We start from the raw sequence: 23,574 nt of genomic DNA on the forward strand, positions 1-23,574 counted from the left end.
AGATTGCCCGCTGAAAATTTTCATAAGGGCTCATTTTCATAAGGGCTGAAAATGAAGGAGAGCCTGGGTTCAATTTTTGTGGCATCACTATGGCTTTGGAACTGGAATTAGGAAGCTGTTGAGGTTTTCTAGTTGGCTTAGATAGGAAAGATAAAATGAGATCTCATCATGAAAGCTGCTCTTCAATGCTAGGCTGAAGGGTGGTTCTAAGTCTTAGGCTCCCAGGGCAATTGCTGAATAATTACGAATACGGGGTGACAAAATGGGAGCTTAGAAAACAAGTCTGACTGTGTTGTATAACACTGAATGCATTACAGAGAGACTAAACGTGGCTGAATATTAGGGGAACATTTAAGTATTTTGTTAAAGGTAATTACAAAAGCTTAAATGAGAGGGGTGGCAGTGAAACTACGTAGAAGAAAAATGCAGCCTCCATGAGAAAAATCTGCAGTAGCCTTGAGACTTGATAAGACAGAAGCAAGATACACATTTGCAAACAGAAATTTTAATGAAATAGAATGGTTAAATACTGATTACAAAAGCAGAAAATATTTCATGGAGCCCGGAATTTATTTCTTTGAGAAACAGCTCCTTGGGTTTAGAGTATTTGTATTATTCCTCTACAGAGAATACCAATTCATATGCTACTTTTAATAAAGAGGTTTTTCATTTGAACAAAGACATAATCTTATACTTCAGGTACCCAGAGGAACCCTGGGGGTATCCAGCAGTGCGGGTCAAGGGCATGGAGCCGAAGGCACAGTGGGAGAAGCATAGTCAGCTTCCATGAGAAATGGTCTTGCAGAGCCGGCTGGCTGGCTGGGTATTAGACACCTTTAACTGCACTCCTTGATCCACTCTTCTGAACATAAAAGAAAATTTTTTTTTTTTAAAGAAAAAAAGCACTGAACTACATTCCAAACAGACAACACCCTTTTTGGAAAAACAATTCAAGAAAACTGCACTTGCAAATATTGAGAAATAGATTCTGATGCCATTTTCTATCAATTCTTTCCCTCTCGATTCTTCATTTCTAAAATAAAATTATAAAAACTTAACATTTTTCCATATTACTAGTTTTCTACACTCATAAAGTGAAGCCAGAAACATAAATTAATATTATTTTCTGTGTTTTGATAGAATTGAAAACAAGTTAATACCATGGTGACAACATGAAATATTATCACTTGGTTTGTAATGCTCATTTGTAATTTGTTTTGTAATACTCATTACATAGACCTCTATAAGATCATATCAGTATTGAAAAGCACAGAGTGGTCACATAAAATAATGCTTTTAATTATAATTAAAGTTGAATAAAATCTCATACCTGAGTGGAATATTACATATGTATTGGTCATTCTCTATTGACCTTGAGGACAGGTCATTATTTGTCTATGTAACTTCAGGCTTAATGGAATGCTTGGAATATCATAAATAATCACAAATACTTTTTGAATAAATGACATTTTAAAAATATAGCACTTACATAGAACCTACTATGTACCAGGCACCTACTCAAAGTGATTTACAAACATTAATTCATTGAATTCTCATTAGAAAAACCCGATTTCATGAAGAGAATTAAGATGCACAAAGGTTATATAATTTGTCCCAAACCATACAGCTTCTTCTAGAAGATGGTAGAGTCAGGCATGAAACTCAAGGAGAGCCCTGTCAGAATCTGTGTTCTTAATTAAGACTGCTTTGTGAAAAATGCTGTCTTTAAATTAAATAGATGTACATATATAAATATGTGTATTAACTATATTTTATAACAGCATTGAATTTAGAAGAAGAAGACCAGAGTTCAAACACATATTAGATTTACTCTGTGGCTTTGAATAAGTTCATTAACCTAATGGGTTAATTTCCTCAATTTCCTTATAGGTAAAATCAAAAAAAAAGCTGGTACCTCATAAGGCTATTGTAAGCTTTAAAGAAAATAATTTACATGAAAATACTATAGTTGGCACCTGGGTTATGCTATTTGGTGTGCCGAAAAACATGGTACTATTTTCTTCTTTTCAGCCTTCAAAAGGGTACTTATTTGCATATTATACATCATATAGATCTTAGCAAAAATGAGATCAAATTCTGTATTTGGTAAAACATTGTTTTCAATAGCTCTTAAAGCTAGAGGTAATTTATTAAACCATTTTCTGGACAGTCAGATAAGCTTCAGACTCAATAGCTTGTTTTTTAGGGAAAAAAATTATATATGTATATGAATATATACATATTTTATATAAATTTTATATGTATATATACATATATATACATTTTATATACATTTTATATGTATATATATACATATTATACATGTATATAATTATATATATGTATATAAATATATATGTGTGTATATATATATATATTTTTTTTACCAGAAACCATTATGGTTTAAACATCTACGATCAAGGGGGGGAAATATATTTCTTCTATTTGGGCTATCAGGTTATAAATATTAAAAATAAAATTAGACCCACAATAGAACATATGGCATTTATGTTCCAAGACTCTCCGACATCACCCGACTCTACCAAAGCCGACGGGAACTGCCTCAGTCAGTGGTTCCCAACCATGGCTGCAGATTACAATCACATTAAAGAAGCCATCACAGTGTAAACCCCCTCATCAGATAATCTGATTTATTTAGTTTGAGGTATGTCTGGGCATTCTTTTTTTTTTTGAAAGTTCTCGCATTGATTCTAATTTGCAGCCTGAGTTGAGAACACTGGTTTAGGTTATCATTGAAAACATCACCAGTCTCTTATTTCCATTTCATTTTTATTCTAATAAAAACCAGCAGTAGATAATATTTTCATTCATGTCAACATTGAAAGTATCTGAGAAGTTCACCAAGAATAGAGTTTTCTTCGACTCCGAGCATCATGAAACAAAACAACTCTAAGATTATTTATGTGTTCTTATGAATAAGTTATAATAAGGATTTCATGTTTACCATATTGGGTATGTCGGTATGGTCAATAAATAACCTTAGAGTACTTTACAAGGATTGACTATTATTCTTGTGGCTATAGTTTCTGAAATTAACTGCAGATGAGAGGCATGGAACCAAAGCAAATCCCGACCGATGGATGTTTTGACCTAAGTTAAAACACCGAGTAGAAATGAGTGCCCACTGAGAATACTGACTTCAGCTGCAAAGCTGTTTTGCAAAGCTAATCACCTTAGACCCTCTCATAGTGCCAGTGTAGAAAAGCAGCAATTTTGACCTTTTAAAGCCGGGTTCCAACTGGACACGGAGTAGGCTACCAACATGCTATTACAAATGATACTTAAAAATCCCACAACACTAAAACCATTCCTACAACATGAAAACCACTAAAATCCCACAACACTATAACATTCCTACCATTGTCTCTAATGGTAAGTGAAGGTTGCCCAAATATATGGACTATTTGTTTTTCTATTACCATTTAAGATACACTCAAACTTGGACACTCTGCTTTCTAAAGATTAGTTTCAGAAACTGTGTGGCCACACTTTGGTTTATTTTGAGCATTTCACTTTCCATCACCCAATAATGCAACAAATAACCTTGAATAGATGATTTGGTTCAGGTTAACTACGGCAGTCAGGGTCTCCTGAAGATCAGCGATGAAACCCTGCCTTCTAGTCTTGCATGTACTGTGTAATATTAGGTTAAAGCTTTCAGATGGAAATTTTCTTAGACAGTTCTGCAAAATATAGCCTGAATAATGGGTTAGAAATCTAACTGGATTGTTAATTTTTGACTTTGACTGGATTTCCTTGGGCCACAAGGATGAATGTTTCAGGAAGATAGAACTAATATGTTAGAGCTTTTCTCGAAGTTTTTCACCCAGCCTTGGAAAGAGCGTCATGAAAAAAAGAGTACCCTTTTGGAAACTGTGCACACAACATATTTTTCCTAATAGGTGTGAAGAATGGCAGCTATGCATAAATGATTGTTGAAAATAATTCTCTGTAAAACATGACTTAACAAGTAATGCCATTGACTACCGGGCTCATTACCAATATCGAGAACAACCAAGACACATCACGTAGATGCCGTATCATCTGTTTGTTAGTTAATAAACATCTCTGAGGAAAAATCCACAGCGTTCAGCCCCTCATTGGGTAATTTTCAGACTCAGGAAGCTGAAGAATGAAACTTTTAAGGGAAATTGATATTAACAGCAGAGTAAAACTCACAATCAGAGGACTCTTCAACATGACACCCTGAGTTTCAGCACCTTCCCAGGACAGCTAGCTTTCCTTTAATCAAGAGTAAGGAGAGGCGGCTGAGACTAAGCCGACCCTAATCAGACCCTCAAACATCACAATCAAACCGCGGTTTTGCAATCAAAACCCAAGAGACCTAGTGCATCTCCACCATACCCCGGAACATCCCAGAGCTTGGAATAAATCCCTCTCATTCCAAGACCCTCCTTACCTGGAGTATTTTCTCTGAGTTGCCCTCCATGGTGGCGCAGTAGAAGCCAAGGGCGTTCGCAGGTGGTCGCTCCAGAGGCTCAGGAACTCAGGCTCCAGCCGGCATCTCCTGAGCAGGAGACGGCCGGCCGCCGCTGGGTGCGGTGCGGACGGTGCGCACCTCTCCAACCCAGGAAGGTCCGAGAGCGGCGCGGCGCAGCCCACCCAGAGCCTGGGGGGGCTGGCCGTCCTAGTGGAGAGAAAACTACGTTAGTCCGGAGCGCTCTCTGCCTCGTCCCCCTCCTGATTTCCTGACACTTTAATTCTGCTCTAAGTGAGAGTTTATCCCTAAGCCCAGCTTGTATTATAGGCTAAGAGGCAAACTGCCTTATCCCCGCGCTTGAGTCCAACCTCCCCAAAGTCCAGGAGGCTCACCTTCCCGGCGCCTTCCTTGCCAGCAGTGAGCTGGGCGCAAACTTCTCCCGACTTAAGTCTTCTCCTGCCCGCTCCCCCGCCCTACCGGCCCGCCTCCATGTCCCCCTCCACCCCCCCCGTGGAAGCAGAGGTGGCGGCGGAATTGATGAGCGCCAGCCCCCCCCCCCCCCCGTCCCCGAAGCCTCCCGCCCCCGCCAGCCCGCTCCTGTCCCCGGAGAGGGAGGGGGAGCAGGAGAGCGCCGAGCGCCTCCGCAACAGCCCCCTGCCCCCTGGTCCGCGAGTGGGGCTGGGCCCGCCGCGGCTGCCTGGCTGGAGTCCCGGCGGGGGGCTCACCCCACGAGCCCCCCCCGCCCCCGGAGTGAAAGGCGGCGTAAACACGAGGAGCCTGAGAGCGACCCGAGTTAGACCTTGGGGAGGGGGCGACAGTCTGGGCTGGGGGACGGAGGTAGCTTTTTGGGAGCCTTGTCCCCCTTCCCCAGAGGATGCCAATTCCGCAGGGGCGAGTTTCCAAAAGAACCCACCGCTAGAGATCGTGCCCCCCCTCCCAAGCTCCTTCAGCCACTGCTCGGGGGACAGCACCACCTGGGAGCCTGCGGAGAGAGGGTCCCTAGTGGGCGAGGTGGTGAAAGTGAGATGCAGGTGGGTGGGGAGACGGTGGGCTAGGCACTGGGGTCCTGAGAGGAAGCCGGGGAAGGAGCTGGGGTGAGGAGGGGGCCGTGGGGGTCCGGAAAGTGCTGGCAGAGCGTTCAGACTGGGGCAGCTGTGCAGAGAGGAAGCGCAGGCTGGATTCGAGGAGCAGCGCCCTTCACGTGGGGGGCTGCTGGTGGGCACAGTGGCTTACCCCGAGTGGGGAAGTGAGGAAGACCGGGGTCTCCAGTGCCTCTCCCCCCCGCACCCCCCGCCACCCCCAAAGCCTCTGATGCGAGGAAGAGCCTGGGACAACCCGATTCCAGGCAGGGCACTACTCCAGCTGGCGGGAGCGCTCTGGGAGGTGGGCAAGTTGGTTCCAAGGACGCACAGCCCTCAGCATCCTTTAGCCCACCGCTGGATAGAGCAAGGGAGCCGTGGATACTTTTCTTCCCCCCTAACTCTGTTCAAGGGACTTTGGGCTAAGAAAGCAACATCTCGCCGTGTCCCGGGACTTCGAGGTGGCCGTGGACCGTCCAGGTTACCAACATTACCGCACTCAGCAAAAGAACTAACGGCAACAACAGCGACCAAATAGGACGGGAAGGAAGCCAGCCGGCAGCACAGCACACTTGCCGGCACAGTCCGAGTTTCTCCCAAGCACTCAGGCGGCAGAGCTGCCCTGTGAGTGGGACTGCAACCTGCACGCATCTGTCCTCTCATCCCTTCCCTGGAGAGATTACACTCCAGGCAAAAGGTGCGTGTGCTTCTGTCCTATTTTGAACTCCCATTTCCCACCCTGGGGGGGACTTCGCGCGCCCCAAATTCATGTGATTGGGGGTTTTTCAGGGGGAAGAGATTGTCCAGGGACAGATGGGTTTATTAGGGGTAAGGCAGACCTTACTAGAGGTTTTGTTTCTCCAGGCTCCTTCTCCCCTCCATAACCCACCCCACTTTGCTGCCACCCCCAGTCTGGTGACCCAGAGGGCTGTGTGTGACTCACCATGCATTCAAACCCTACAGCACCACCCCAGTGCAGGGGACTATCCCACAGTCCCTTCATTCTGAGGATCTAAGTGGGAATGATGTATTTACCAGTAAAAAATACAACTAGGAAAGGTAGCTGGACCATTGGGAGAGGAATCTTGCAAAGGCACACACACACACACACACACACACTAATACAAATAAGACCTGTACAAGAAATCTGATTTCTGGATGTAGATATGAATATTCCCTCTGTGCTTTGACTTTTTCCTGGGTTCAATAGCCCCTTGCTAATCATCTGGGGCTGACCAGCCAACACCTACCTGACCATGCCCTCCTTTGACACACCTCTTACATACACCTTTGCCAGTGCAAACAAGCAGAAAATTATTAAAGTTGTCTGAGCATCCCCTATGCTCAGCTTCTGGGGGCCAAGCACTGAGCATTTCCCTATGGTAGCCCAAATCGTGGCAACAACATTGAATCAGGAAGAGGTTTTGCTAAGTGGAGGGTGTTGCTGTCCTCAGCATAGTGTTATCAAGCAGGCACAGGGAGATTCTTCTGTTGTAGGTTTATCCTCGGGCATCCATTATCTCCGATTGGCAACTGGTATTCTGAGCGGGATGGGGCTTGGTTCCATAAAGCTACCAAAGGTGTGTGAGACCCTTAACTGTAACTTAGAGAGACAAAACAGAAGTCTAAGAATTAGTGAGGAAGTGGCATGAGTGTTTTATAAAATAAGTCCAGCTGGGTGTGGTATAAACATAAGGAACCCAGATGAATTCAGGTGCTGATTGTAATTAGAGACAATATTGGAGGAAAAAGAGTTCTCTGTAGGTAAATTTCAGGGAAGGGGAAGTGGAGTCAAAGATGAGGCTCTCTGGCCTCTCAAGAGGATAAAATTGAGCATCGGACACAGACATTTATTGAGCTCCAAAAGGGGTTGCACCTGTTAGAAGCACTTGGCGTTTACAGAGATTTAACTCTATTGCTGTCCGAACACTGTCAAAATATTTCCTAAAGTAGATACAGTGTTGTAGACCCTTGGAGGGTGGGTGTTAACCTGCGGATGGTCTGATAAGGGGACTCGGCAATGTTTTTAAAAATACCGTGAGGCTGTTACAGGGTTCTGAAACCAATTTAGGAGGCACAAGCTACATTTTAAAAATGAAGTGGAATAGAAAATACAGAGTTCATCTCTGTGACAGGTGTGAGCAAGAAACTTGTGTCTCTGTGTGTGTACTGAGATACAAAGTAAAGTATATTTCTTTTTCTCACAAGCAAAAATATCTTGATGCTTGTTTATAATAAGCCACACTTCAAATGGAATATCTTATATTTGCAAATAAGCCTTCAAATAAAATTTGTTCATCAAAGGGGCAGTCAAGAAATAAGCACCTTGAAATGTCATAACCATTTCTGAAGTTTTCTCCGACTGCTTGTGACTTTTAAATTCTCTGTCTTTACAAGACTTTGCCCCTTTCTTTCTGTCCCCTTTCCTCTTTTTTAAAAAAAGATAGAGCCGAGTGACCTCTCAACCTTGTGTCTTCAGAACAAGGTTTCTCTTCCGCAAAACCAGGATTCTGGCTGTATCACTTTAATGCCATTTATGGTTTTAGACTCCACTGACTTTTCCATAAAATCATGAAATTTTTGAATTGCTGTGAGTGAAAGGAAGATTGCCTTTTATTAACAACTAACTCTACTAAAGCTTGTTCTTGTTAAATATGATTATGTAAGGGAAGGTCACATTTTGGAGGGACTGAGAAAAGTCATGCATATAAAAATGTATGCATTTTGTTATATTTGGAAGAAAAATCACTTATCAGGATAGCTGCATTTGAGTTTATTCTCTTTTGAAAAGAAATGTAGAGAAAAGTTTTCTGGCCTCTTTCAGGAACCCAATTCCTAGTTTAACACCCCAAACAACAAATTTTTCCTTACCTTGAAATACAACTCAATCCCTCAACACACAATTCACTGCATATTCAATATTACCTTATGTCATGACACCCTGGCCTATCTATCTACCCATAGGGGAACCCCCCAAAATATGATACGTAGCCCTTACCCTCAAAGAACCCACAATCTATTTGAGGATGTCTGTTTCTTCCTCTTTTAGGCTCCTTCCAAATAGACAACAGCTGGTAATTATCCTTTATATAATTACCCTTCACAGCTTTATAGACCTCATCATGACAGAGAGAAGAATAATTCACCTTAATGAAAAAGAAATATTTTCCTTTTAAAACAATTTGAACTTCCACCTGATAGATCAAGCTCTCTCTCGGGCAAGGTAGTCTCCGGCTTTGATTTTCTGTGTCTTTCTCGGAAATAGGAGACAATGCACTTGTGTCTCTTCCCTCTTCATCTTTCAAAGGGTATAACACAATCGTGTTGCTCTGCAGACACAGTTGTGTCTCCTGGCAGAGAAAAAACAAATTTCACTTAAGTTAGGAAGTGTCTTTTCAGATTGTAGTTACACAAACCTTATTTGGGTTAACTGTTAACTTTATGAATGAATAGCTCCCGTTAGGAGGAGATGGTGGGGACATACACCATTAAGTGGCAGTGGAAACTTCTTGTCCCATGTCTGCTAAAGCTGGGAAATATCCAGCTATTTCCTAGTTTCTAGAGAGAATTCTGCAGAGAAATTCAGAATCCAGGAGGAAAACTGCAGAGGCAAATGGTGCATGCATTTATTTATTCAATCATTTGATAAATAATGAATCGTTGAGTTCAAAATGTTTATGTTCTTATGGGAGGATGGAGATACATAATCAACAAAATAAGAAGTAAGTTGTTGATTTCAGATACTGACAATACTAGGAAGATCATAGGCAGAGTAACCGACAGGCAGGCAGGGGGTACCTTGAGCTGAGATTTGACAGAGCTGGCCATGTTGAGCTCCCCGGTAAAAATCCTCATAGAGTGTTGCTTCAGTCCTTGTTAAATGAAAATAAGTAACACTAGGATCTGGAATATGTTCTTTTTGTGATTGTGTGTGTGTGTGTGTTTGTGTGTATGTATACATGTAAAGGACTCTCTGTAATTTAATTATATTTAATTTGTGATCAGGAACCTGGCAAATGGGAAGTATTTGACTTGCCCTAAGTGGGACAGGGAGCAGTAATTTTTGGTACTTTGGGGCTGGTCCGTATGAAGTTAAATTAGGAGAGAACCCTAACATGGTGCAAGACTTTTGGCTTGGATTGTCTCTGGATCTGTCGGCAGAGTGCTAAAATGCAAGAGAATATATGACTTCCCTCAAAAATAAAGCAAAATTTACCTTCAATATCTATGATTCTTGGTTTTATATTTTCTGATGAAAAATCAATAGCTTTATTGAATTTGCTTTAATGAACACCAACCACCTACTGTATGCTAAACTCTCACTGCGTTCTCATTTTAACTCTGGGAAGTAGGTGTGATGATTATTCTCATTGTGGAGAGGTGCAGATACTGATATTTAATGGTTTGACGATGGAGACTGGATTCTAACATAGGCAGTCTAATATGGTAGACTGGCTTATATATGCATTTGACAGGCTTAATATATATTTGACTGGCCTTAATTCAGTAACTGTCCAGCACAGATATATATATATATATTTATTTATTTAAAATATATATATTTTATATACTTGTAAGATTATCTTAATAGGCAATTCTGTACAGATTCACATACTTTTAAATGACAGAAATTATTTTTTTCAAAAAATAATGTTTCAGCCAACTCCAAACCGAACACCTAGCCATCTGAATTAGAGTAGATTTTTGCCTTTTAGGCACAGGATATAGTCTAATAGAGGGGTCAGACCATTTAAACAATTAATAATAATTCAAAGATCTGTAGTAGAAGTATGTTCCACTGCCCTGGGAGCTCAGAAAAGAGGGGATTAATTCTGCCTGGGAAGAGATTTGTTTTTACTAGTTATCGTCACCCTGAAATCTAATACTCTGGCACTAACAGACTCTGATGTGGGTGGGTGAGTGTTACAAACACAAAGCCTATACGTGGCCCCAGAAATAGAGTTTTCCTTTTTTTAAGTATTAAATAAGAGGTGACATTTTAAATTACATGGTAAACATACATAAATAAAATCATGTTACAATAGAATATATTGTCCAGACAACTTTTCTTTGGATATTGTGTTTAGACATTTACAACAGATTCTTTCCAGTTCGTAGCTTAAGCAAAAATGTTATCTTGATGATAATTTGCATGACTGGGGCACTTAAAGTATAGAAAAAAATGGAATCAGCATAAAACACTGAGAAGAGATATTCTTAAAGCAAAATAAAAATAGGGAAATAGTGGACCCTGTTGTTAAAATTGAGATTTTGAATGTATGAAAATATTTTGATAAAATTTGGAATTTGCTGCTCCACTTGCATCTACCCTGGCTGGCCGGAGGAGATGGAGAAAGAGAACGGAGGCATTAGTTCCTAAGGGACACAGTTTATAAGGGAAACAGGACTCCTTTGCCTCAGGTGGGTCTCTCCAACATCCTAAAATACTGTGATTTTAAATGATGGGAGAATGGGTCCCTGGTAGGCATCTATAAATACTTCCGAAATTGTTTTTAATCGAGTATGTTACTCAGAGAGGAAGATGATGACAAGGGGGCACACATGTTTCAAAGGTGGAAACTGAAAAGAGAAAGGAGTTTTTTAGTATAAAGAGAAGGCATGATAAGGAAAAGGATTCAAAGAGAGAAAGGACCATGAGCTATCAGGTGCTTCATCTCTGGGGTGATTCTTAAACTACCCTTGTCACCGAGGCTATATTTTGTAAAAATTGACTACAGAGTACTAAACTGATTACTATATACATATATATTGGTGGCGGGAGTGAAAATCACACCTTCAGAACCTCATTAAACCTCTGTCACTTTAGCATCACCATTTACCAGCCTTGTCTTTTCTACTTCAAAGGGGGGCAGTATTTTTCCATGTCCTCTTTATTCCTGTTCTAGTTAAAGGATGCTTTCTCTCTGTTATTGTTTCTTTCTGCTCATATTTTACTTTGTTTTTTAACCCTTTTCTGATATTCATTTTTTTTTCCGTAACTCAAAATTTCTCCTACGTATTGAAGTGTGCCTTCCTCTAAGAAAGAATACCAGTTTTTATTTTCATCACTCAAATCATCAGCCAGCTAGATTCTTAGCTACTTGAAAACAGCTTTATACTATTACTTATTTTTATACTATTATTTAAAAGTAAATATTTTTATGTTTCTAATGAGGCTGTGTTGAGCTCTTAAAAAAAAGGACAAAAATCACCCACTGTTTTATGCAGAGTGGCAGAATTATGAGATTTAGGGTAGTGATTCTCAAATTTTAAGGTGGCACAGATCACCTGGGGATCTTTAAAATGCAAATTCTGATTTATCACAGGGGTGGGGCCTGAGATTCTGAGTTTCTAACAAGCTTCCATGCCCACATGCTGATTTATGGATTACATTCCCTTCAAATACGCACATCATTTTATGAACTTTACTCTTTCAAAACTTAGAAATGTTTTTTATGCTATAAAATACATTACTGCATGACCATGGAGAATAGAACTAATTCTGGTTTTCTTGATCTTAAAAATATCTTAGCAACTATCTGTGGTAGAAGTACTGAGGACAGTTGTTCTGGGAGAGAGGTGTTTTTGATGAAGACACGACTCTTGTGTAGGAGGAAGCTGGGAAAGAAATTTACTCTTGGGAGATACTATGGACATCAGTCATTTGTCCTTGGGACGATACTTGGTTTTAAAGAAGCTAGTCTCCCTTAGAGGCAGAAGGGGGTGTTGGTGGTGGAGATGTTTGGTATTAGTGTTGGTGTTGGAGGGGACTGTGGGGGTAATGGTGCCAAGGAAACTGGTGGTGGGAGTGGAGATGGTTATACTGGTGATAGTGGCAATAGTGGGGATGATTTGCTGGTGATTGTGGTTAGTATGATGGTGACGGTGGGTGTGATGGTGGTCATGATGGTGGTGGTGGTTCACTGTGCTGACGTTGCTCGTGGTGGTTGTGGCAATGGTGACAATGGCAGTGGATGCTGGTAGTAGGGAGTGGTTAGTATGATGGTGACGGTGGGTGTGATGGTGGTCATGGTGGTGGTGGTGGTTCACTGTGCTGACGTTGCTCGTGGTGGTTGTGGCAATGGTGACAATGGCAGTAGATGCTGGTAGTAGATAGTGGTTAGTGTGATGGTGACAGTGGGTGTGATGGTGGTCATGATGGTGGTGGTGGTTCACTGTGCTGACGTTGCTCGTGGTGGTTGTGGCAATGGTGACAATGGCAGTAGATGCTGGTAGTAGATAGTGGTTAGTATGATGGTGACAGTGGGTGTGATGGTGGTCATGATGGTGGTGGTGGTTCACTGTGCTGACGTTGCTCGTGGTGGTTGTGGCAATGGTGACAATGGCAGTGGATGCTGGTAGTAGATAGTGGTTAGTATGATGGTGACGGTAGGTGTGATGGTGGTCATGATGGTGGTGGTGGTGGTGAACTGTGCTGACGTTGCTCGTGGTGGTTGTGGCAATGGTGACAATGGCAGTGGATGCTGGTAGTAGATAGTGGTTAGTATGATGGTGACAGTGGGTGTGATGGTGGTCATGATGGTGGTGGTGGTTCACTGTGCTGACGTTGCTCGTGGTGGTTGTGGCAATGGTGACAATGGCAGTAGATGCTGGTAGTAGATAGTGGTTAGTATGATGGTGACGGTGGGTGTGATGGTGGTCATGGTGGTGGTGGTGGTTCACTGTGCTGACGTTGCTCGTGGTGGTTGTGGCAATGGTGATAATGGCAGTAGATGCTGGTAGTAGATAGTGGTTAGTATGATGGTGACGGTGGGTGTGATGGTGGTCATGATGGTGGTGGTGGTGGTTCACTGTGCTGACGTTGCTCGTGGTGGTTGTGGCAATGGTGACAATGGAAGTGGATGCTGGTAGTGGTGGTGCTGGTGACTGCGATGGTGGTTTTAGTGATGATGGTGGTGGTGTTGGTATCTGCGGTGCTTTGTCGGTGGTGGTTGTAGCTGTGATAGTGGTGATAGTGATGGAGTGGTTGTGGTAGTCAGAATGGCAACAGTGGTAGTGTTGGTGTTGTAATAGTGGCACAGTGCTTGAGATGTGGGTGGAAGTGGTAGTGAAGGTGCTCGTATCGGCTACACTAAATAAAAGAGCATCAGATCTCGGTTTTCAATTCAGGTTCAAGTCATTTAATATCTCTGTGTACTTTGGCAAATTAATGTCTCTGAATCTCAGTTTTCCCATTTAAGAAATGGCGATAATAAAATACTTAACTGTGAGTATGCTTTAGGGATTAATTGAAATAAACACATGAAGCCTTTAGCAAAGTGCAAGGTACATAACATATTTTCAATAAATGCATGGATTAGTTTTTGGTGAAACTGACTGATTCCACAGTCATTCTTTCTTTTTTTTTAACGTGAACCGTTTTCAAAGTCTTTATTGAATTTGTTACACTATTGCTTCTGGTAGCAATGTTTTATGTTTTTTGGCTTTTTGACCAGAAAAGATCCCATGAAGCAAGTGGGATCTTAGGTCCCTGACCAGGGATCAAACCTACATCCCCTGCATTGGAAGGCGAGGTCTTTAATGGTCCCCACATTCATTTTTAATTTGTAACTGTCCAAGTAGGTTGAATTCAGACTTTTTTCTTTTTATTTAGTTTATGTTTTCTTTCTGTCACATATTCATTTGCTCAAAGTGAGAAGTCACTAGATTGGACATTGAACTTTAGATGATAAATGAATAAAGGCAGTTCAGGTATTTTCTATTTAATATCATTCTATACTTTTAGCCCTTAAGAAATTGACACTTCTAAAATAAAATAATATATTTCTACCCTGAAAATTCAACAATCCCATACACTGGGAAGTCAGAGCCAGTATCCTTGTAAATGGATGTAGATTATATTCTATATATCTTTATTTACACTGAGGATCATCCTCAGTATCATATTCCTCCTACCATCAAGTGAATGTTCAGGAAACTCAAGTTTAATATTGGTTGTCAACATATAAAAATTCCCTCCTTGCAAACTTTAAGTGACTTGATTAAAAAATCTAAACTTGTTCAGGCATTCAAAATTTTCCCAAGCTGTACCTTTGTAGCCAATTATTGTCCAGTTCTCACCTTATCCTGACATGCTTTGCCCAAACTAGGCTATTCATTTGTAGTAATAGCTTCCATGTATTAGGTACCATTGTGTGCCCGTCACCGTGTTTAGCATTTTACATGTATTATCTTATTTGATTTTCACTTCAACCCTACAGGGAACATATTATTATCCTTATTTTACAGATAATTAAAGCTTAGAGCATCTATGTAATTTTATACTGTCACAAAATGAATAAATATTCCAACTCTAGTATTTAGATACAAAGGTCACCCTTTCCAGGACTGCATGCTGCCTCCCTAAATCTCTCTTGTTCCCCCACTTCTCTGCCTTTGTTCATGGTGAGTTTCCATGAAACTCATTTCTTTTTTATTATTAAAAAGATAACCCTAAAAATCTTTCAAGGCTTCACTAAAACAGTACTGCCTCAAGACTACCTAGATTTGAATCCAGTTATGTGAGTTTAGGGTTTAGGCAATTTACTTTCACTATCTGTGCTTCAGTTACTCAGCTGAAAAATGGGAACAATAATCATCCTATTTGTATCCTCATGTTTATGAGGATTAAACATACGTATACCCTTACACTATATCACACATGCACAATTTTTATCTGTAGGTATGAAGGTCAGTTCTCACATAAAACACTAAGTGTTTGTTATAAAAGCAGAAGTTATCTTAGAGATCATCTGGGAAAATCCTTCTAATTGGAAAAATGATGAATCCGAAACTTAGGGTTTGTAACCCTGTTCTGTGCCACATTGCTACTGGCACAGCCAAGTCTAGAAGTCAGCATTTTTACTCCCCTTGCCAGAGTGTTTCTTTGCATCTTTACACTGGAATACTCTGTCCTGTAAAACTTTTCTTAATCTGCCTCTGAACTCCATTGTACTCTGTTCCTCTGTGATGAAGAACATTGCATGGAAACGATTCAGGTATATTTCTAATCCTCCCAACTCAGTTGTGACATCCTTGGGTGCAAGGGAGACTTTCCCATTCATCTTTGTTTCCCACTCAACATGACAGCTCAGTGCCCACACTGAATTTCATGAATTAATTGAAATCTGCTATTATAATGATTGGAACTGATTATTCATTTGCTAGAAATGGAAATCCAGGTGCTTTCACATCAATTTTCTGTACTGAGGGATGGGTGCAATCTCATAGAAGGGAAAACTGAGGTTCAAAGGCTCAAAGAATAAGAAACTGGAAGGTTAATTGGATTGGAACTCTAAAACAAACCAAAGGAAAATCATTTGCTCTTTGGGTAGCCACATCTTTGTTGTCTTCCTTTCTTGCAGATAAAAGAGAATTGTTGGTCTATTATTTGCTTTTAATTTCTGTGCCATGTTGACTTTTCTATATTTTTCATTCTTCTACTTGTTTTCTTTATTAAATTGAGTTTTTTTTCAGGAACTTGAAATATACTTTTTTTTTTTTCCATTTTAAAAAGTAATAAATGTTTGTTGGAGAATATTTAGAAAATAAAAAGGCAGAAATAAACCACCTGTAACTTCACCAGTTAGAGATAAGCAACATTAACATTCTGGTTCCTTTTCCCCCAGTAGTTTTTCCATGTTAAAAATATTAGTCATATCTGCTTATCTTTCTCTTATTTTCAATTGCATTTAAATTGAGATTGTAATTCTCTTTGCAACTTACCTCCTCCAGTCATTATCTAGGATCTGATGAGGAGGAGTGGTTTATAAACTGATGTGACTTTTTATTTTTCCTGTGATATACCATAGGTTCTCATTAATTATCTATTTTATACACAGTAGTATATATATTTATAGGACATATATTAAGTTAACCTTAAAAATGCATTCCAATTTACATTAGGTACAGACAAATACTGTTTGATTCCACTTATATGAGATACCTAGAATAGTCAAATTCATAGAGTCAGAAAGTATAGTGGTAGATGCCAGTGGCCCTGGAACGTGGATGGGGGACTGGGGAGAAAGAATGAAGACTTAGTGTTTAATGGGGATAGAGTTTCGGTTTAGGAAGGTGAAAAATTCGGGAGACGGATGATGGCAAGAGTTGCACAATGTGAATGTACATAGTGCCACTGAACTGTACAGTTAAATATGGTTGAAATAGCATGTTTTATATTATGTGACTTTTACCACAATAAAAAAAAAATTAAAAAAGAAAACAGATGTGAAATAAACTACTTCAAACCCAGGGTGTTATAGCTAGGAGAGAATATAAGGTCAAAGTGTGGATGACCTGGTTTTCACGCATTGGATAACTGTTTCCAGACTTTGCCCAGTCTAGAATCTGTGCTCTTCCAGTCTCTACTATGGCAGCACAAGTAACATCAACCACCATGATAGTGGCCCCTGTGAAGAAACAACACTTGTCAGTGTAGCTGAGAGTCTGTTGTCTAGGGTAATAGGCACCAAACATTTAGAGGAAAGCACACTGAAATTTTTAGCATTTGCATGAATCTGCTATAGGTATTGTATTCATCAGAATTAGGGCAGTAAAAGATAAAGTCTCTGCTACCACTTTAGGTCTTTGCCTTCAAGAGGTGTAGAGAGGGCATTCATGCTCTTTACATTTTGTATAATTTTGTATACCTTTTTGTATACCTTTTTTTGTATACCTTTTTTTCCTGATTTTTCTTTTTGATGTGGACCATTTTGTAAAAGTCTTTGTTGAATTTGTTACAATATTGCTTCTGTTTTGTTTTGCTTTTTTTTTTTTTTAATTTTTATTATTATTATTTTTTTTTTCCAGTGGGTTTTGTCATACATTGATATGAATCAGCCATGGATTTACACGTATTCCCCATCCCGATCCCCCCTCCCACCTCCCTCTCCACCCGATTCCTCTGGGTCTTCCCAGTGCACCAGGCCGGAGCACTTGTCTCGTGCATCCCACCTGGGCTGGTGATCTGTTTCACCATAGATAGTATACATGCTGTTCTTTTGAAATATCCCACCCTCACATTCTCCCACAAAGTTCAAAAGTCTGTTCTGTACTTCTGTGTCTCTTTTTCTGTTCTGCATATAGGGTTATCGTTATCACCTTTCTAAATTCCATATACATGTGTCAGTATGCTGTAATGTTCTTTATCTTTCTGGCTTACTTCACTCTGTATAATGGGCTCCAGCTTCATCCATCTCATTAGGACTGGTTCAAATGAATTCTTTTTCATGGCTGAGTAATATTCCATGGTGTATATGTACTACAGCTTCCTTATCCATTCATCTGCTGATGGGCATCTAGGTTGCTTCCATGTCCTGGCTATTATAAACAGTGCTGCGATGAACATTGGGGTGCATGTGTCTCTTTCAGATCTGGTTTCCTCAGTGTGTATGCCCAGAAGTGGGATTGCTGGGTCATATGGCAGTTCTATTTCCAGTTTTTTAAGAAATCTCCACACTGTTTTCCATAGCGGCTGTACTAGTTTGCATTCCCACCAACAGTGTAAGAGGGTTCCCTTTTCTCCACACCCTCTCCAGCATTTATTGCTTGTAGACTTTTGGATAGCAGCCATCCTGACTGGCGTGTAATGGTACCTCATTGTGGTTTTGATTTGCATTTCTCTAATAATGAGTGATGTTGAGCATCTTTTCATGTGTTTGTTAGCCATCTGTATGTCTTCTTTGGAGAAATGTCTGTTTAGTTCTTTGGCCCATTTTTTGATTGGGTCATTTATTTTTCTGGAATAGCAAATGAAGAAACAGACAAAGGATTAATCTCAAAAATATACAAGCAACTCTTGTTTTGCTTTTTTATCACAAGGCATGTGGGATCTTAGCTCCCTGATCAGGGATTGAACCCACACCCCCTGCACTGGAACCCGTAGTCTTAACCACTGGGGGAAGCCTCCTTGTTCAACTTTCTAATACAAGTAAACATGAACTCCCCTAGCAGTTTCCATGATGAACAGAGGCAAGTCGTGCAGAGTTTGGATAAGGAGGGAGGACATTCTGTTAGACAAGAATATTGATGTTAGGTGGATCTGAATGTTCTGCCCATTGCCTACTCAGTAGGCCTGAAAGTTGTATCAGTAGGAATTAGATGTGGCTGCAAGAATCCCCACTTGCCAATGCAGGAGACATAAGAGACATGGGTTCGATCCCTGGGTCAGGAAGATCCCTTGGAGGAGGGTATGGCAACCTGCTCCAGTATTTTTGCCTGAGAATCCCATTGACAGAGGAACCCGGTGGGCTACAGTCCACGGGGTCGCACAGAGTCAGACATGACGGAAGCAACTTATAACGCATGCATGAGAATCCCACATAACTCTGGATTAATATTGAAGTTTGTTGAGATGGGCAATGAGAAGATCTCCTTCTGCCAAGTCACCAGAGATCTGGGTTTGTTCGGACTCACTGTTCTTCCATTCGTATGGTGGGGCTCATGTCCTCATGAGCTAAAACAGAATTCCGATGACTGCAACCATATTTCCAGCAGCAGGATCCAGGAAGTAAAAGAAAAAGTCACCAAAGGGTGTGTGCCAACTTTCTTTTAAGGAAAGTTCACAGAAGCTGCCATGTGACCTTGTACTTACAGCTCATTGGGCACAACTTAGTCACATGGCCACAAACAACATAAGAGTCTGGATAAATCATATGGGAAAATCCAACTGTCATTCTAGTCCACCATATGCTGAAAATGCTATCATTATAAAAGAAGGAGAGAATGGATCCTGCGGACAGTTTTGACTTCTTTCAGAGAAGTTATTACAAGAACCATAGTGAATATTATTAATAACTCACTCTCTATATAATTGTATTTCAGCTAACTGTTTAATACAAGTCAGTGGCCCATGGGCCAAATCCAGCTTGCCCTCTGTTTTTGTCAATAAAATTATATGGGAGCACAGTCATGCTCATTCATTTGTGTATTTTCTGTGGCTGCTTGCACACAACAAAAGCAGAATTGAGTAGGTGAAACAGAGACCTAAAATATTTACTATCTTGCCTTTTACCTAAAAAATGTGCCAAGTTCCATTCTAGACTCTAGAGTGTAGCTTCACAAATTCTGAATGAACCCATTCTTTTTTCGTTGTTACTGTCTTTAGTTAAAAGAAGTCTTTTACATTTTTATTACTTAGGTATGTCCATAAATAAGATATACTGCTATTTAGTGTATTATCACTTAATGAGAGAGAGGGAGAAAGGATGGGGAGTGGGACTTAGGATTTAGCAGTATAGTTTTATTTCTTAAAAAAAAAAAAAAAACAAGTAAATTGTTATAAAATATTGTTGCTGTTCAGTCGCCAAGTCTTGTCTGATTCTTCGCAACCCCACGGACTGCAGCACGCCAGGCTTCCCTGTCTCTCACCATCTCTCGGAGTTTGCCCAAGAATTTTAACACCTGTCAAATCTAGGTGGTAGGTATATGGGAGGCTGTTAAGTTAATTTTTTGGGTATTTCTTTGGTATGTTTAAAATATTCTATTATTAAATACTTAAATAAGGTTTTAAAAAATCACAGCCTACACCCCATTTAAAAAAATATGTATTATAATCAAATTTTGGTGCCAATCCAATTTGGATGTCCCCTTACAGAGTGGTGCCTTGAGTAGACGGGTCCTGTTGGAGTGTGGCATTTTTGTGACTGAAGCTCCAGAATCCTATCAGCAGTTCCAGAGACCCTGTACATCATCTGTAAAACATGTCTGCCTCTGCTGTATACTCCAAAAATAGCACTTGCATCCCAAAACAGAGAGGAAGACAAATGTCTCCTAGAAAATGAATGTCCTGTCTTAGTATTGATACATTCTGAGATGGGAGTGTTTGAAGAAATAAGGGTTCTGCGTTTCTAAGTTGGCAAAACATTCAGATCACTTACTCATAGTAGGATAAATTATTTAGGAAGACCAAACATCATGCTATAGACTCTTTTAATATTTATGTTTTTGTTTTTTAAAAGAGGGGAACTTTTAATCTATAAGTATGCGGATATTAAAGGAAAAAATAACGAGTCTATAAATTATTTAAGATTTGCCCCTTCAGAGGCAATAGACTAAGGCTTGTTGTTTCTTGGGGAGAGCCTTCCTGTACTAAAGAGGCATTCTGCCATGTCTTTAAGTAGGTAGAGAAATTTAAACTTCTGCTGCAAATGTTGTATCCAGTCAGCTTTTAACATACATCCATACTCATAAAAAAGCTGCTTATCTGCCAAAATTGGATAGTTCTACCAAATTCAAGTTTAATTAACTGGAAAAGAGAGTTAAATTTTAATAAATAATTAGGGTGGTTATTAAGCACTAGATGCACTTAGAATGTGCTCAGTACATGTAATAGCAGTACAGGTGTCTCCCAGGTTTGGTTCCCTGCTTATTTCAAGTCATTACCTTTGGGAAAAAAAAAACTAAAGTGATAGGTAATTTTCAGAGAGAAGGAAAAATGTATAAAACAAAAAAACTTTGAGTTAATGTGACAGTATGTACGTTTTATATCAACTTGGAAAAATCAAGCACCTACCATGTACAAGGTAGGATGTGCTATATTAAGGATATAAAAATGGATAAAATATGGTGTCTTCTTTTAAAGAACTCACAGTCTAGTGGTGAAAAGGGAAGTAAAAAATTAAGTGCCATACAAATATACGTGTTTGAATAGGGGTGTGTACTAAATGCTTTTAGAGTACAAAGGAGAACAATTCATCCCGACAGAGAAGCATGAAAAAGACATAAACATACAGGTAATAGGAACCACACAGAGGGAACATAGAGATAGCATCTCATGCAGGGGAAAGAGCAGCAGGCAAACCATACACGCCTGGCTCCAGTGGGTATCTTGTTTGAAGAAATGTGAATTGCCTCATGTTGCTAGAGTAAAGGTCATGGGAAATAAATGACAGGAGGTGAAAATATAAAGGTGGTTAGGGACAGATTGTCATTGAAGGCTTCTAAGGAGAGGTTAAGTATAGTCAGATCCGGGTTTTAGGGAATCACTCGTCTTCAGTGGAAGGGGAAAGGGACAGGAGGGATGAAGACTGGTTAGAAGAATGTCCAGTGGTTTTAGTAAGAGATGGGGGTGATGGTGGCTAATTTTGATCATTAGCAGAGACAATTGAAAGGAGGGGATAAAGAAAAGCAATCTTGCAGAGGTAAGTCCGTGAGGGGATAATAGAGAGTAGATAGAAATGGACAGTAAAGATGATGATGTAACCATGGTAGAGAACGCATGAGCTGGGAGAAGAGTAGGAGAAAATATTTATTTTTCATTTTTAATGTCTTTGGGTTGCAGAGATCTGTTTGACATCCATGTGATAATAAATTATCCAGACCTAGAATACAGGGCAGGAGTGGGACCTGGAGAGGGACCTTTGGGATTCATCTATAAATAAGTGACGATTGAGATTGTGGGGTTAGAGAAATTACTCCATAATAGAGCATAAAGCAAGATACAGTGAGGAAGCCAATGACACTTTCTGATTAGAATGACAGTTTAAATGGATTTGTTCCTTTTCAGAGCCAAGGAGGTTACTACTTGGAGCTTCCTTCTTCATTCACTGACAGAGATGGGGCTTGGTTATTTACATTCTCTAAGTAATTATTATTTTTTCATTCCCAACTAACACGCATATTTTTAAAGTATGCATGGCATCCCACTTAGTATTGTCCTATGGGCTTTCCCCCTACCCTTGCTTCTTTCTTTTGGAAGTACCCTATTCTGTGACCAGGATATCTGATATCTTCCCTCTGTCTGAAATCACTTGAAGAACACCATGTAGATGATAAAATAGAAAATCATAGCCTAATTGCAGCAAAATTTTGGGATGAAATTTAAGAAAGGATATTCATGACTCTTCCATAATTTTCTATTTATTTTATTATTAATTTAATGGATGGTAAGTTATCATAAGAATTATATTCAAGAATAATATTACCTTTAGGTATAACACATTTTCTTCAATAATATAATTTGACAAAAAAGAATAGACACATCATTGAATACTGGACATTAAAATGAATTCATGCATTTCTGTTGCATTTGAACATTATTTTTTATCATAAGAACATTAATTAGTAAGGAAATAGTCCAAACATTCTGTTGTCTTTATTGCTTGTGCTCTGTGTGGGAAGTACTTGAAATGTGAAAGAAATTCAGGACAATTTTTATCTATTATTACCTAATTTTGACTCATCCTTTTCAGATCAGCTTTCAAATCATTATTATATTTGCTACTCATGGATCAAACTCAGTTACAAACTCTATTTATAAATTTTAAATTACTCAAATCGTCTAATTATCATTTACTACAATTTTAATTGAAGATTATCTAGCATTTAACAATAGCTCAAGTCAATGATGATTTAATCTAATTAGTTCTATATTGGTCAGAATCAGATGTGGCCAAATAAAATGAGAAAACCTAAAGTAATAGAAGCTTACACAAGGAGAGTCTTAACTTGTTTATAAAGGAGTCTACAGGCAGCCAGCTGCTGGCACTGTGATGATTCCAATGATTGTCAGGGATCCAGTCTCCCTTTATTTTGCTACTCTGCCATACTTAAGAGTCAAAGACAATCTATACTTTCTAAGAAGGCTCACAAGTTCTCTACTTTCATTTTATGGACTTGAGCTGTCCCTTTTCACAAAAAATTACACAAAATATAGTCTCTTGAATAGTAACTTGGTTGCCCAAATGCAATTGGATTCATGTAGTATGTATACATTTCATGATGTATGTAATCATTATGCTGTACACCTTAAACTTATGAAGTAATGTATGCCAATTACATCTTAGTAAAACTGGAAGATGAAAAACTATATATATATGTAATATATATAACTATATAATTGAGTTCTATTACTAAAGGTGAATGCAGAGACTGAATCTTGGAAAGGAGATTAACAGCCCTGTCATAGTATACCATTGTGTATACTGTTATATTAATATACTGTTATTTTAATATAAAATATAAGAAACTAAGTTAATTTCCAAGACAGTGATGGGAATTTAAAGTATCCTGTTCTCTAACTTAGTGCTTTGA

Source organism: Dama dama, chromosome 18 (genome assembly GCF_033118175.1).
Source record: "Dama dama isolate Ldn47 chromosome 18, ASM3311817v1, whole genome shotgun sequence".
Classification (NCBI taxonomy): domain Eukaryota; kingdom Metazoa; phylum Chordata; class Mammalia; order Artiodactyla; family Cervidae; genus Dama; species Dama dama.